Below are 15353 nucleotides of genomic sequence, written 5' to 3'. Positions count from 1 at the left end.
GGCAGCCTGTGTGCACTGTGTCTAAACACTGAAGCTCAAAGTCTGAGGTTCGCCCTCAAAGCTGCACTGTCTTTTTTAACTTAAAAGCCCCACATCATTGGGAAACACTTGAGCTGAGGAAACAAGTTAAGAGCTAAGGGGTGCAAGGGCTTCCTTCCTCAGGGCCAATGAAGCAAAGCGAAGTTTGCTCCAAAATAATTCTCAACCGATCGTCTGCCCTGATTTTACTCAGAAACTCCTCTGAGTCGTAACAGGGATACGTTGCTGTAGTTGTCACTGTTGTTGGTTCTATTAATTATTATTATTATTATTCTGCCCTTGATGAATGCAGGGCACTTTTGCGAACCCAGGATGTGTTTGTGAGCGATGCCCATCCTTCCACTTTCTCCCTTCTGCAACCTCCCCGTGTACAGTAGTATCACAAGTGCAAAAAGTTTCTTCCCTCACAAACTGGTGTAATTTTTTCCGCTTGCTTGTACATTCGGCCTAAGGATTCTCTGTATATAGATTTAACTTATCCCCTCACCCCATTTTTGGCTCTCTAAACTCCTTTCCTCACGTATCAGGGTGCGTGTCTGCGTGTGCATATGTGGAAAAAAAAAAGGTGGTGTCCGTGACCACACAAACAAAGCCTCACACACACAAACACACAAAGAAAGGGTGGATCTTTGATCATGATGTTGTGGTTGCCATCTTGACCTCTTTTAAGCCCCTTCTGCAGAGACGTTTGCTGCATATTCTGAGTTGAAAATACCGCTTGAAAATGTATGGGGCAAGAGCTGTCCGCAATCTGGTGCTCTCTAGATATATCGGGGCTGTAAATCCCAGAATGGGAAGTCAACAACATAGCTGGAAGGCACCAGGTTGAAGAAGTCTGGGCGAAGCCAATCCGGAGCCTTTCGTATGGCTAAAGGGAGCTTGCTTTTGCATTCAGTAACTTTTTAGATTTTTGAAAGTCTTAACTCTTAAATATATTCTGGCATTCTTCATATGGGAAGAGTATTAGGGAGGTTTATATATATATTTTATATCTCTCTGAAGTTCATTCACCTTTCATCAAAATGTCTGCATCTACTTATTTGTGTGAAAAAAATAAGCTATCTTCATGGTACCTTTGTTTGTTCTGCCTGGCTTGTTTTAATTCTCTTAAAATTGTCTTTTCTTCCTAGACTCTACTTTTTCTTTTCTCTTGGGGGGAGAGTTACAAAGGCATAAGGCCTTGGTTGAACTGAGGTGAGATTTGTTGAAGACCTGTATCTGCTAACTATATCTGTATCTTTAATAACCCCTTCTGTCTGTCCCGGAAATCCGGAAAAGTTGTTTATTTAGTTTATTAATTTAAATTTTAAAGAAAAGAAACAATAAAAATCAAAGCTGTGAAAAGGAACTGGCATTTTTTACTATTTTTTTTTTTAGTTTGAAAGTTTTTTCTTTCTTTCTAAAACTTTCCATCAACAATCCGTGCTTGTGTGCTCATTGCAAGAAAGAAATTGGAAGATTCAGGACTGAATAACTTTACATTTATTACAGATACACCTTCACAGAAAAGTTTCAGGACTTAATTCGCCTGATTAAAAAAAAAAATCTAATTTACAAGATCGTGTGAGGTTCTTTGTAGCTGATGCATTCTGCACCTCTTTGCATAAGTTTACACATGTTTTCACACAAATAAAATGAAACGGAAGAACAAGATATACTTCCTTTGTCTTTAGAGGGTCCATTTATGCATCGCACGGTGTTAGAAGAGGTATCCTATTTTCTGTGAAGGAAAAGTGATAATGCCTCTTCTTAATTAGAGGTGCACATTCTGAACTTCTGGCTGTGTGGGTGGCAAAACCTTGGATTGGCTTATTAAAAATTCCATGAAATTATAATGGGGAAAGGCTTATCTAAAGGCTTTCTGGAGAACAAGATTAGCCTTGAGGGATCAATCCAAGGACCATCTTAGTTAGCATTTTTCTCATAGCAGCCAACCAGATTTATATCTTGATTTTATTCACATCATCTGTAGGCCAGCTGATTCTGATATGCCCCAAGGATACAGTACTCACAAGTGGGAAAATGTGAATACTTCTCTCTGTACGTGGAATTATTCCAAATATTTGGAGGCCTCCTTCCTCCAGTGATAACACGGAGTCTTGAAAACTGATAATCCTTGATATTTATTTTTAACCCACTTTTATTGTTTTATAAATATATATGTACTTGTTTTGTTTGGATTTATTTAATTCCCATTTAAAGCCATGTTATGTACAAGCAGCCCCCGACGTACGTCGAAAATTGGGACTAGAATTTCCATTGTAAACTGTTGCAGTGATTAGTTGAGTTAGACCTACTTTTGTGATGATTTTTACCGCAGTTGTGTGCACATCACTGTGGTTGTTAAGCAAATCACACGGTCTTTAAATGAAACCAGCTTCCCAAATGCATTTTTTTACAGAAATGGGCAAAAAAGGTAGCAAATCACAATCACATAAGAGTAAGATGCTGCAACTGATCATAAATGGAAAGCTAAAGAATGAGGGGCCCTTGATATTCTCTGAGCCTGGTTTTTTTCATGCAGATGTTTCATTACCAAACTAGGTTACATCTTCAGTACAAGACCCCACTCCCTTCTACCACTGATGGTGTTATTTAGTTTGGGTAATGAAACTTCTGCAAGAAAACAAGCACGCTCAGAGAGCACCAAGGACCCTCATGTCAACCCTGAGCTATAAATATTCTCCTTTATTGGTAAATAGGGTTGCCAGGTCTGCTTCCAAAAAATAGCGGACAAGCGGGGTGGGGGTGGGGGGTGGGTAAGTAGTAAATTTTTTTAAAAAAAATTACAATTAAATTATATATTTTCTTACAAACATTTTAACACGCCATTTTAGGTCAGTCGACACAAGCTACAATACATTTTAAAAATGTGAACTGTACATAATTTTATAATATATTTTTATTTTAAACTCATCATTAATTTTTTTGGAGAATCGAGTTCAATGGATATTCAATCTTTGTCTCATTCTAACTTATGAAAAAAAAGACAAAACGCGATTCTCCTATCGTTATTCTCTTAGACTGTACAGCTTTAGATTACATACCATTTCATCATAAAGCTTTTGAATAAAAAAAATGTCCACTATTTTGTGAAAAAAAATAGTGAACATAATGTGAAAAAAGCGGACTGTCCGCTCAAATAGTGGACACCTGGCAACCCTTGAGTTTTGAAAACGAAAATGAAACGAAAATGAAAATATTTTGCAAGAGCTGTCACAGCAACACTTGGTTTGTGCAATGAGTTTTAGTTTAACTCTCTGGAAGCACTGATTTCTGATTATATCACCCATTTTTAAAATCTGTTCTTTTCTCTGTGTGCATGTGAAGTGACAGCTGCCTTGCTGTTTTGCAGCAGCTGGGAGAGGATGGACTGATCCCTGATCCTGTTATAAGGAGACTGGGATTAGAGTATCCCTTCTCAGATAAAAGCTGCTCTCTGCAGAATGTTTATTTGAAAATAAAGCAAACCTGAATGAAAATGAAAACAAAACTAGCACAAAAGGGGAGAATGTTGGGTAAAGCCAGTTTCTCTTTGTGGTAGGGAAAATTTCTAAATATTGTGGGGGAGAAGATGAAACGGCTCTGCATTCTTTCTTGAAAAACACACACACTCCTTTCTGCAGTGAGTAGATTTTCTTTCACTGCCTCTGCCTAGCTTAGTACTTCTCAACCTCGGCCATTTTAAGAGTTAAGACTTTAACTCCCAGCATTCCCCAGCCAACGCAAGGAATTCTGGGAGTTGAAGTTCATACATCTTAACATTGGCCAAGGTTGAGAATCACTGGCCTAGCCCAATGGAAGCTCCAGACAATTCTTTTTACCCTCAGGCTTAGAAAGGGAGTGTGCCACGGGTAATTTTTTTTTTTTTTATTTAAATGCATCAGAGATTACAAATATGAAATATAGAGATGCTTTGCCTCTGACTTGCAGAGGAGAAACATTAATATTCACCACAGCAGTGTGCCTTGGCAAGTATAAGATGGATGAACTTCAACTCCCAGCATTCCCCAGGCAGCATGCTGGTTGAGGAATGCTGGGAGTTGAAGTCCACTCATTTTAAAAATTGCCAAAGCTGAGAAATACTACTGTAGAGGAAAGAGAGTTTATTTTTTAACCCTTCTACTTTTGAAAAGCACAATTTCTTTTTATTTATTAACGTTTCTCTTTGGGACAGAGTCACCAGACAGCTTTTTTTTCCTGCACTCAACTGGGTCAGGCCCAACAAAAATGGTTTGCCTGGGTTCATACTCTGGCTGTGTTTATGTGATGTACTTAAGAGTGATTAAGCTCAATTTTCTTGGTTTACATGACATTTAGCTAGGTTTAAAACCATGCTAGCTTTGACTGTTCCAGGGTAATTGGGAGTCCTGCATATCTTGTTAACCCAAACATAGGCTCAATTTGCACGAATATTAGAAATATTACCACAGAGATGGCCTTGAAGGAAGAACACAGTGCAGCAACCATTACAAAAACATCAGCTTCTCCTGGACGAGAGGAGGGGTGAATAAGAAACTCAAGATCACTCTCCTTAACTCTCTGAAACAGAAACACAGTTGGGTTTTCAAGATGTTATTACAGCCTATGCCAATTCAGTAGACTGTTAGGGATTTTTTGTGGTCTGTTTGGTGACCTGGTTTACCTCAAAGGGCTGACAGGTTGGCTAATTTGTGGTTGTGTAGCAGACATAGATGATTAATGTCTTGAATGGAGAACTGAACCAGGTATTGGATTCCCTAGTCCAAGCATCCCTTTAGATATTTTGGACCCACGTTCATTATCACAATTGGGAGCAGAATTTCTATGGCTAAGCAAGGCAGTTATTAATAGTAATAGCACTTAGACTTATATACTGCTTCACAGTGCTTTACAGCCCTCTCTAAGCGCTTTACAGAGTCAGCCTATTGCCCCCAACAATCTGGGTCCTCATTTTACTGACCTTGGAAAGATGGAAGACTGAGTCAACCTTGAGCCAGTCAGGATCGAACTGCTGGCAGTGAGCAGAGGGAAGGAAGGAAGGAAGGAAGGAAGGAAGGAAGGAAGGAAAACAGCAATAGCACTTATATACCACTTCACGGTGCTTTACAGATCCTCTCTCTAAGTGATTTACAGAGTCAGCCTATTGCCCCCAACAATCTGGGTCCTCATTTTACTGACCTCAGAAGGATGGAAGGCTGAGTCAACCTTGAGCCGGTCAGGATCGAACTGCTGGCAATGGGCAGAATTAGCCTGCAATACTGCATTCTAACCACTGCACCACCACGGCTCTTTAAGTGAGTCACATCCAATTTTATGATCTTTTTTGCCATAGTTGTTAAAGGAATCACTGCACATGTTAAGTCAATTGTGCGATTGGTAAGAAAATTTGGCTTTCCTCATGGACTTTACTTGTTGGAAGGTTGCAAATCACATGACCCTGGGATGCTCCAACCATCATAAATACATACCAGTTGCCAAGCACCCAAATTTTGATCACATGTCTGTGGGGATGCTGCAATGGTTGTGTGAGGACTGGTGGTAAGTCACTTTTTTCAGTGCTGCTGTAACTTCAAATGGTCTTATGGTTGGTCAAATGGTCAAATGAATGGTTGTAAGTCAAGAACTATACCTGTAGAGCTGACATCCGGATTCGAAATGCAAGATAATGAATCTTCACCACATCCAGTGGCTTGCAAATTTTGGTACCCCTGGATGTCCATGGATAGGAATTGTCATCCTAAGTGCCTGGATGGCTCAAGATGCAATCTCCATTTAAACATAAGAAAAGCAATATGGGTAGTCCTCAACTTATAATCACATTTGAGCCCAAAATTTATGTTGCTAAGTGAGACATTTGTTAAGTGAATTTTACCCCATTGTACAACTTTTCTTACCACAGTCATTAAGTGGATCACTGCAGTTATTAGATCATTCAGTGAATCTGGCTTTCTCATTGACTTCGCTTGTTGGGTCAGAAAAGGTGATCACATGACCCCCAAGACACTGCAACCGTCATAAATATGAGTCAGTTGCCAAGCATCTGAATTTTGATTATATGACCATGGGGATGCTGCAATAGTCATGTGAAAAACAGTCATAGGTCACTTTTTCAATGTCATTGCAACTTTAAACAGTCACTAAATGAACTGTTGTAAGTTGAGGACTAACTGTAGGACAGTGATGGCTAACCTTTTTGTTATCGTGTGCCAAAAGCTGGGGGAGTGTGGGGTGGTCACGTGCATGCGTGCCCACACCCATAATTCTATGAACCCCCCACGCACACACGCGAGACCCCCCTCATGCTCCCCCCTGCTTTTGGCATGTGATGGCATGGTGGGCACAGTAGGCCCGTTTTTTTTTGCCCTCCCCAGGCTCCAGAGCCTTTCTAGGAGCCTGGGGAGGGCAAAAACAGCCTTCCCCACCTCCCCGGAGGCTCTCCGGAGGCTGGAAACAGCCCGTTTGCCGACTTCCATTGGGCCCAGAAGGCCCAAAAATCAGCTGGTCAGCGCGCACATGCGTGCTGGAGCTGAGCTAAGGCAACGCTCACGTGCCCACCAATATGGGTATGTGTGCCATCTGTGGCACGCGTCCCATAGGTTCGCCATCACGGCTGTAGGATATGTTTTGGTTTGCTGTGTTAAAAATGAACTCTCATATTTCAAGTGATAAATTATTTACCTAACAGCATACAATTTCCAAGCTTAAATCTGGCATTGTAAATTCTTCCAGCAGATAAACATTTGCATAAGATTTTGAGGCCATTGTTTTTTTGATTGACATCCTGCCTTTTGTTCAGGAGCACCAGTACAATTGCCATGGTTGTTAAGCAAATAACTGCAGTTGTTAGTGAATCGTGTGGTCCTTAAGCAAATCCAGCTTCCCCCACTGACTTTTTTTGTTGGAAGCTGGATGGGAAGGTCACCAATGGCAACCACATGACTCTGGGACACTTCAACTATTGTTAATACACTCTGGTGGTCAAGTGCCCAAATTTTGAACCCTTGATCGTGGGGATACTGCAATGGATGTAAGTGTAAGGATCAGCCATAAGTCACTTTTTTCAGTGCCGTTTCACTTAGAATGGTATAGAATAAAGCTGGAAGGGACCTTGGAGGTCTTCTAGTCCAGCCCCCGCTCAAGCAGGAGAACCTATACCTGTCATGGCAAACCTATGGCACATGTGCCAGAGGTGGCACGCAGTGCCCTCTCTGTGGGCACGTGAGCCGTCACCCCAGTTCAGCTCTGCTGCACATGTGAGCGCGCCTCCCTCTGGCCAGCTGGTCTTCGGGTCTCTGCGCGCATGCACTGGGAGTGAGGCATGTGTGGGGGCCATGCACACACGTGCGGGATGCATGCGGGGGGCACGCACATACATGGCATGGGCATGCAAGGGGGGTACGTGTGTATGCACAGGGGACTGGGGCACATGCGCTGGGGCCGCGCGTACATGCATAGGGGTGGGGTGCATGTGGGGACCAGGGCGCATGTGCGAGGGCCGCATGCGCATTGCATTTTGGGGGTTCAGGTGCACGTACATGCTTTGGGCACTTAGTCCAGAAAAGGTTCGCCATCTGTTGTGGCCCGCCAGCGGCCTGCGCAGATTGTGGCTGATCCCGACGAGGAGGAGACTGGTGTGGTGTCGCGCCAGCAGCCTGCACAGCCAGCGCTCGTGTTGGACAGCGAGGAGGCTGAAGAGGATATGGTGCCTGTTATGTACTGAGCACGTTCCCCTCGTGAACCCACTGTTGGAATGATTGGTTATGTTACAACTTCTGATTGGTTGGTTAAAACTGACAGCCGGTATAAAAGAGCTGTCAGTGAGCGTTCCTCTGTTCTGTTCTGAGGTGAGAGTTGTAAGCCTCCGTTACTTGTTAAAATAAAGTGTTACCTCAAGAGTTACCTCACACGTATCCGGAGTCGTATATGAATCCAACTTCATATATAATACTGGCGACGAAGGTGGGATCGTCGGCCCTGTAAGAAAGGCACCGCGATAAGACAGCGAAGGTAAAAGTGAAACAAGACACCATGGCAGCAGCGCAAAATTTCCCTCCGTTTAATCAAGAAAAGGAGACTTGGGACGCATATGTAGCCCGTTTTGAATGTTTCCTGATAGCTAACGAGTACACAAATTTATCACCGGAGAGGAAAAGGGCTTACTTCCTGAGTTTCTGTGGCCCCGAAATTTTCGACACGGCTATGAACCTAATGGCGCCGCAATCCATACACTCCGGGTCATGGGAGGACTTTATGGGCAAACTAAAGAGACATTACGCGCCGGCACCCTCGCGAATAGCCCGGCGCCAACACTTTTATCACCGTGACCAAGCCCCGGGAGAGTCAATCAATCAGTATGTGGCAGCGCTTCGTAAGGCTGCCCGTCACTGTGAATTCGTAAACCTTGAGGACTATTTGCTTGATCGTTTAGTGAGCGGGGTACGCGATCAGAATCTTAAACAGCGAATGATTGCCAACCACGAGTTAACATTTCAGGCAGCGCTGGATGAGGCATGCGCTGCCGAACTAGCCGCATTATCCATCGCCGAATTACCCCGTGGCCAAAACTCTTCTCAAGCCGAGAAGGAACCGTGCTCCACTAACGAGATCACAGCTGAGCCAATTTCCGACCCGGAAGAAGAGGTTGAGATTTGCCGCATCCAAGAGACTAAGGGTAGAGCCACGGGCCCTAGAAACATGCCGAACAGATATATTGAATGTTTTAGTTGTGGGGGTAACCATACACGAGCTACTTGTAAATTCAAAGAGGCCATATGCAGACGCTGCGGACGCCGGGGACATATCGCAAGAGTCTGCCGTTCTGCGCAGCCGCAGTCAAAGTACGCTAAACCCGCTACTGAGGGGAATACACAACGTCGGCCCGGGCCGCCAGCTACGCATGCGCGGCCACAGAGGGGGTTCTCCGCTGTCAATAAAGTGACGCCGCCCACAGACGCGGGAACTTCGAAAATCACCTTGACCATATGCATTGAAGGCCGCCCGTGTCAGATGGAAGTGGACACAGGCTCAGCCACGTCTATAGTTTCATGGAGCACCATTAAAAGGCTCGCACCAAAGCTGTCCAAGAGGCAATTAGAACCGTGCACCCTCCTTCTAAAGGATTATCAGGGCGCTCTGATACCAGTCCTAGGAACAGGGACATTTAATGTAAAATTCAAAGATTTCAAGGGTCGGTTATCTCTTGTTATTGTAGATGGACCCCTTCCGAGTTTACTTGGACTGAATTGGTTTGCAGCTCTGGGACTTACAATTCATGGCATACACTCCATCCACTCCTCAGAGCTGGATGCATTAATTAAAGAATTTCCCTCCGTTTTCACTGACCAATTGGGCAAATACAAGGGAACACCTGTATCCTTCAGTCTAAACCCTGCTGTTCCACCTAGACGCCTCAAACCTCGCAGGGTTCCTTTTGCCTTACGGCCTCGAGTCGACGCTGAATTAGATAAGCTCATTCAACAAGGTATCTTGGAACCAGTGGATCATGCACGTTGGGAGACCCCCACGGTTATTGCGATCAAAGCAAACGGAGCAATTCGCATCTGCGCCGACTATCGTGCAACAATAAATCACGCCCTACAAGACCATGCTTATCCCGTCCCAGTTGTTCAACACTTGCTACATTCTTTAGGACGGGGTTCAGTCTTTGCAAAACTTGATCTCTCCCAAGCATATCAACAATTACCTGTGGATACCCAGACGGCCGAGGCACAGACAATTGTTACCCACCGCGGGGCTTTTCGTTGCCACCGTTTACAATTTGGAGTATCTGTAGCCCCGGGGATCTTTCAAAGTCTAATGGAACGTTTACTCCATGGCATCCCCGGGGTCGCCCCGTATTTTGACGACGTTCTTATTTCGGCCAACTCGATTCCACAATTGATGTCACGACTACGTCGCGTCCTCGATACTTTTCGTAATTCTGGCCTCACAGTCAAGAAAGATAAATGCCTAGTAGCCGTTCCAGAGGTAGAATTCCTGGGTTTCCTGATCAACAACCAAGGCATACACCCGACCCCCGCGAAAACAAAGGCGATCCTGGAAGCGCCGGCCCTGACCTCCAAGTCTAAACTACAAGCTTTTCTAGGGCTGCTGAATTTCTACGCTGTTTTTTTGCCACACAAGGCGTCTGTCGCTGAGCCTCTCCATCAACTCCTCGACAGGAGGTCCACCTGGTCCTGGGATGCGAAGGCAGCATCCGCTTTTGCCGCTGTCAAACGTTTGCTTGTTTCCAACTCTGTTCTAATGCAATATTCTGAAGCTCTGCCTTTGGTACTCGCATGTGACGCCTCGCCTTATGGAGTGGGTGCTGTCCTTAGTCATGTTTTTCCTAATGGCAAGGAGGCCCCTGTGGCTTTCTTTTCGCGTACGCTAGCCCCCGCTGAGAGGAACTACTCTCAGTTGGACAAGGAAGCTTTAGCTTTGGTCGCTGGTGTTAAACGGTTCCACGACTATTTGTATGGTCGACATTTTACTCTTGTAACGGACCATAAGCCGCTGTTGGGTATTTTATCTGGGGACCGTCAATCACCTCACATTCTGTCACCCCGGCTTATCCGTTGGTCTGTTTTTCTTTCTGCATATAATTATTCCCTGACTTACGTCCCTGGCAAGCATCTAGCACATGCTGATGCTTTAAGCCGTTGCCCTTTGAAAACGTTCCTCTGTGACCCTGGTCCTGTCTCTGAGGTCCTCCTTATTGATGAATCCCCCCTACCTGTTACAGCTTCAGATATTGCTAGGGTCTCCTGTCGCGACCACGAGATAGCTACGGTCCTGGGATGGGTCCTCCGTGGGTGGCCCCCTGGGGAAGTGGACTCCATTTGGAAGCCATATGCTCTCCGCAAATCTGAATTAGCAGTACAAGGAGGTTGTCTCCTGTGGGGTCATCGCGTAGTAGTCCCCGCCCCGCTACGAAAATCCATCCTTACTACGTTGCATGCAAGCCATCCGGGTATTGTGCGGATGAAGGCCTTGGCGCGTGCATATCTCTGGTGGCCTAAATTGGACGACTCCATAAACTCCTGGGTATCTACCTGCCCTCAGTGTCAAGAATCCCGGCCAATGCCACCTCGAGGACCACCCAGAGTGTGGGAGGAGCCCCGGGGGCCGTGGACCCGCGTGCATATTGATTTTGCGGGGCCACTCCAAGGACAGATGTTGTTGATCCTTGTAGATGCTTTCTCTAAATGGGTCGAGGTAGTTCCTATGTCATCCACCTCCACTGAGGCGCTAATACGAGTTTTACGCTCCCTATTTGCCACTCATGGCCTTCCTGATGAGCTAGTTTCTGACAATGGCCCTCAGCTGACAGCATCTGATTTTGAAAGATTTTTAGCAGGGTTAGGAATCCGACACTGTCTTATTTCGCCTTACCACCCTTCTAGTAATGGTTTGGCGGAATGGGCCGTGCGATCCACTAAGGAGGCATTGGGCCGCATGGACACTAAGAATTGGGCTTCCCGGATTTCTGAATATTTACTTGTCCAGCATTCTACCCCATGCCCCCTTACTAACCGTAGTCCGGCGGAACTCCTTATGGGCCGCCGGCTACGAACAGTGCTCGACAGACTACATCCCAACTACACCCCTAGCCAACCGCTAGATTCATTCAGTGCCCACCGTGGGTTTCGTCCAGGGGACTTAGTTTATGCCCGTAACTACACTGGCCTTCCCCTCTGGTTACCGGGCTCTATATTATCTGAGACGGGCCCGTGCTCGTACAAGCTTGTCATGGGAGACGGAAGGGTCTGGAGACGACACCAAGACCAAATACGTAGCAGAAGGGCCCCGGGTGACAATAGAGTTAGGGGGGAAGGGGATGTCACAACTACAAACCCAGAAGGTTTAGGCTTAACTACCGAGGCTACGGAACATCGGAGCCCAAACCAGACACATGCGCACACTCAGAATAGGTCAGAAGTTCCAAGGGACGACACAGATACCATAACATATCCTAGGGCTGAAGCAGCGGATCCAGATACGCAAAACACCCCATTAAAGGAACAAACAGGGCCCATACCTTCCACCGCGGCCGACAGTCCCAACCAGCAAGCCGTGAGAACTGGGATTGTAGGTGGTGCAGACGAACGGGCAGAGCCGGAAGGGCCACGACGCTCTGGCCGAATACGCCGGCGGCCAAAACACCTGCAAGACTACGCATGCGCTTTCCTGGGATGAAGGGGTGTTATGTACTGAGCACGTTCCCCTCGCGAACCCCTGTTGGAATGATTGGTTATGTTACAACTTCTGATTGGTTGGTTAAAACTGACAGCCGGTATAAAAGAGCTGTCAGTGAGCGTTCCTCTGTTCTGTTCTGAGGTGAGAGTTGTAAGCCTCCATTACTTGTTAAAATAAAGTGTTACCTCAAGAGTTACCTCACACGTATCCGGAGTCGTATATGAATCCAACTTCATATATAATAGTGCCAGAGGCAGAGACTCAGCCAGGGCCTTCAGAACCTCCAGAGATTCCTTCCAGTGGAGAGAGAGAAGTGGAGGAGCCTCTCCTCAATGCTCAGGCACGCAGGGCTGCCAAAAGGCAGGAGTGGCTACTCAGAAGGAGGAGGTCTACTTGAGAGTAGGGCTTGAGGATAATTGGCCACTCCCTTAGCCTATTTAAGTCGCATGCAGCTAGTGTTTTTTTGCTGGAAACAACTTGTATTTATAATCAGAGTATTTTGGTTTATCATATCTTGCTTTCTGGGCTGGTTGCCAACCTTTGCCGGTCTTGTTTATTCTTGCTACTTAATAAATTTGATAAGGACCGTTGGTGTGTGTCAATATCCTCGGAAATCCGGAGCTGGGGCAGAACAGCCATCACTGCCTTACAACTTCTGAACGCAAGCTATTCCACTGGTTAATTGTCCTCACTGTTTGGAAGTTTCTCCTCAATTCCAGGCCTTTGATCATCTTACTTGCTCTAAGTCACTAAATGAATGGTTGTAAATCAAGGATTACTTGTATGTCACACTGACACTCTCTTTGCAAAAACTACCCACAGAGAACAACCTGCTGCGGTATATTAGCTGTATAAGCTTCAGCCCAGCCAAAGGAGCACCCACACACAGCAGCAACTGTGTTATCCAAACGCCATCAGGAATGGGGAACAACAAAACAAAACAAATGAGAGAGATCTCCCTTTCCCCCCCTCCCTCCCCCTCCCCACTTCTGGCATTTGTTTGCTGTCAGATGGGGATTCGTGTGACTGCCTTGTTTTTAGACTCACTTTGACGCCTGCACATTGTGAGACCAGCACAGAACATCCAATCCCATATTTGTGTGTAATGAATAAACACGGGGTATGTGTTTGTGAGGGTGGGGAGGCATTTTATGCTTGCAACAGAAGCTATGAGAAGAAATTACTATGTATGTAAGAAATCATGGTTACGTGCCCGTACAGTTGCAAACTCTTGGGAGTCACCTGTCCAGATGACTAATCAAACAGTGATTTATGCACCATCAGGTCAGTGTGGACTCTTAGCAAGCACTGAGAGGCCATTTCCTCCAGTGGCTCTGTCTCCAGGCTGCTCCTTGAGGTGTGCCCATCACTGCTGAAATGGAGTCCATCCAGGTTATTCAAGATAAATAAAAGACTATTGAGCATTTGTGTGATGGACTGGTTCACAAAACATACTAAAGGCAAGGATTGGGTTTCCAAAACACAAATTAAAAACCACTTCAGTGTAGACTTAAATTTATAGGCTGCTCAACTCTGTCCCGATTCTGGGTGGTCTATAAATTTAGTCTAGGGTGTAATAAGATCTTAACCTACCTAGGGAAGGGAAGTAACATCAGCTTAGCAAATTTATTGTTGTGACCACAATTTATAAACTATAGCATACCATAAAATACAATGCAGCAGAATAGTAAAATAGTGAAGTGAAATAATTAAAGGGTGCTAGCTGTATGAAGGTTGAAATAAGACAAAGCCAGAGCTACAACTAAGATCTTTAGCATTTCTTTCTAACTTTAAGTATCAGAAGAGCAAAAATAGCAACTGAGCTGCTACTACCAAGAGCCTTGGTAGTACAGGGGTTTAAGGCACCCTGTTATTAAGCTGGTTATTAAGACCAGCTGCCTGCAATTACTGCAGGGTTCGAATCTCGCCAAGGCTCAAGGTTGACTCAGCCTTCCATCCTTTCTAAGGTAGGTAAATTGAGGACCCAGTTGTGGGGGCAATAAACTGACTTTGTATAAATATACAAAAGGATGAAGGCTATTGCTGAGCACATTGTAAGCCGCCCTGAGTCTTCGGAGAAGGGCGGCATATAAATCAAATTAAAAAAAAAACAAAACACTTGTAAACACATTTGCAAGGAGCTAGTTCAACTGTTGGGGGTCCATGTCCTTGAGTTCACCTACCATCAATCATTTGGCTTTAATCTCATTGTACATGGGGCAATGGAAGACATAATGAATGAATATCCTTCACTTGAGCAACTCCTCATCAAAAATGTTGATGATTGAACTACAGTGATTTCATATTAGATCACTGTTTCTCAACCTTGGGGACTTTTAAGGTGTGGACTTCAACTCCCAGAATTCCCTAGCCAGGTTGGGGAATTCTGGGAGTTGAAGTCCACACATCATAAACGTTCCCAAGGTTGAGAAAAAATGATCAGATATTAGTAGATGGGAGCATTTGGGTTCTTGATTACAGCAGCAATAGATGCATCCTGAAAAATCTACAAAGTCAAGCTGAGGATAGTTCAAGCTGTAGAGCAGGGGGTCTCCAACCCCCGGGGCTGCGGCCTATTTGAAACTGGGTCACAGGAAAAATGGACAAGAATGCACGCGAAGCTCCACTCGCCCGAGTACTTGTACTCGTGCACACAGCTCTGCTTGTGCAAATGGAGGGCCCACGTGCACACACTGCAAAATCAAGCTGTGTGTGTATGTGTGCCTACTACTCACATGCACATACCCCCCCCCACCCCGTGCCTGGCTGCCAAGCTGGAAAGGTTGGGGACCACTGCTGTAGAGGGCCCATTAATGTAAGTGTTGACACTGACTTGATGTACATAATTAAATCCATCATCAAGCTAGATATTATATGAGTGGTGCAGTGGCCTAGAGGTGGAGCTCTCGCCTCACAATCAGGAGGCTGTGAGTTAGATCCTAGGTAGAGACAGGTATTTCTCTCTCTAGGCACGATGGGAATATATCTGAACAAAACCCCGCATTGGCAACAGGAAGGGCATCCGGCCAGTAAACATTCAGCTCCCATTCAATTGCCCAGACTCTACCCCGTAAGGGATTATGGGGTCATTAAAAGATGATGATGATGATCAAGCTAGATATTAGCAGACAGGG

This window comes from Pituophis catenifer, unplaced genomic scaffold (assembly GCF_029215685.1).
Source record: "Pituophis catenifer annectens isolate HBS135680 unplaced genomic scaffold, rPitCat1.0.hap2 SCAF_1, whole genome shotgun sequence".
Classification (NCBI taxonomy): domain Eukaryota; kingdom Metazoa; phylum Chordata; class Lepidosauria; order Squamata; family Colubridae; genus Pituophis; species Pituophis catenifer.
This window is presented reverse-complemented; position numbering follows the sequence as displayed.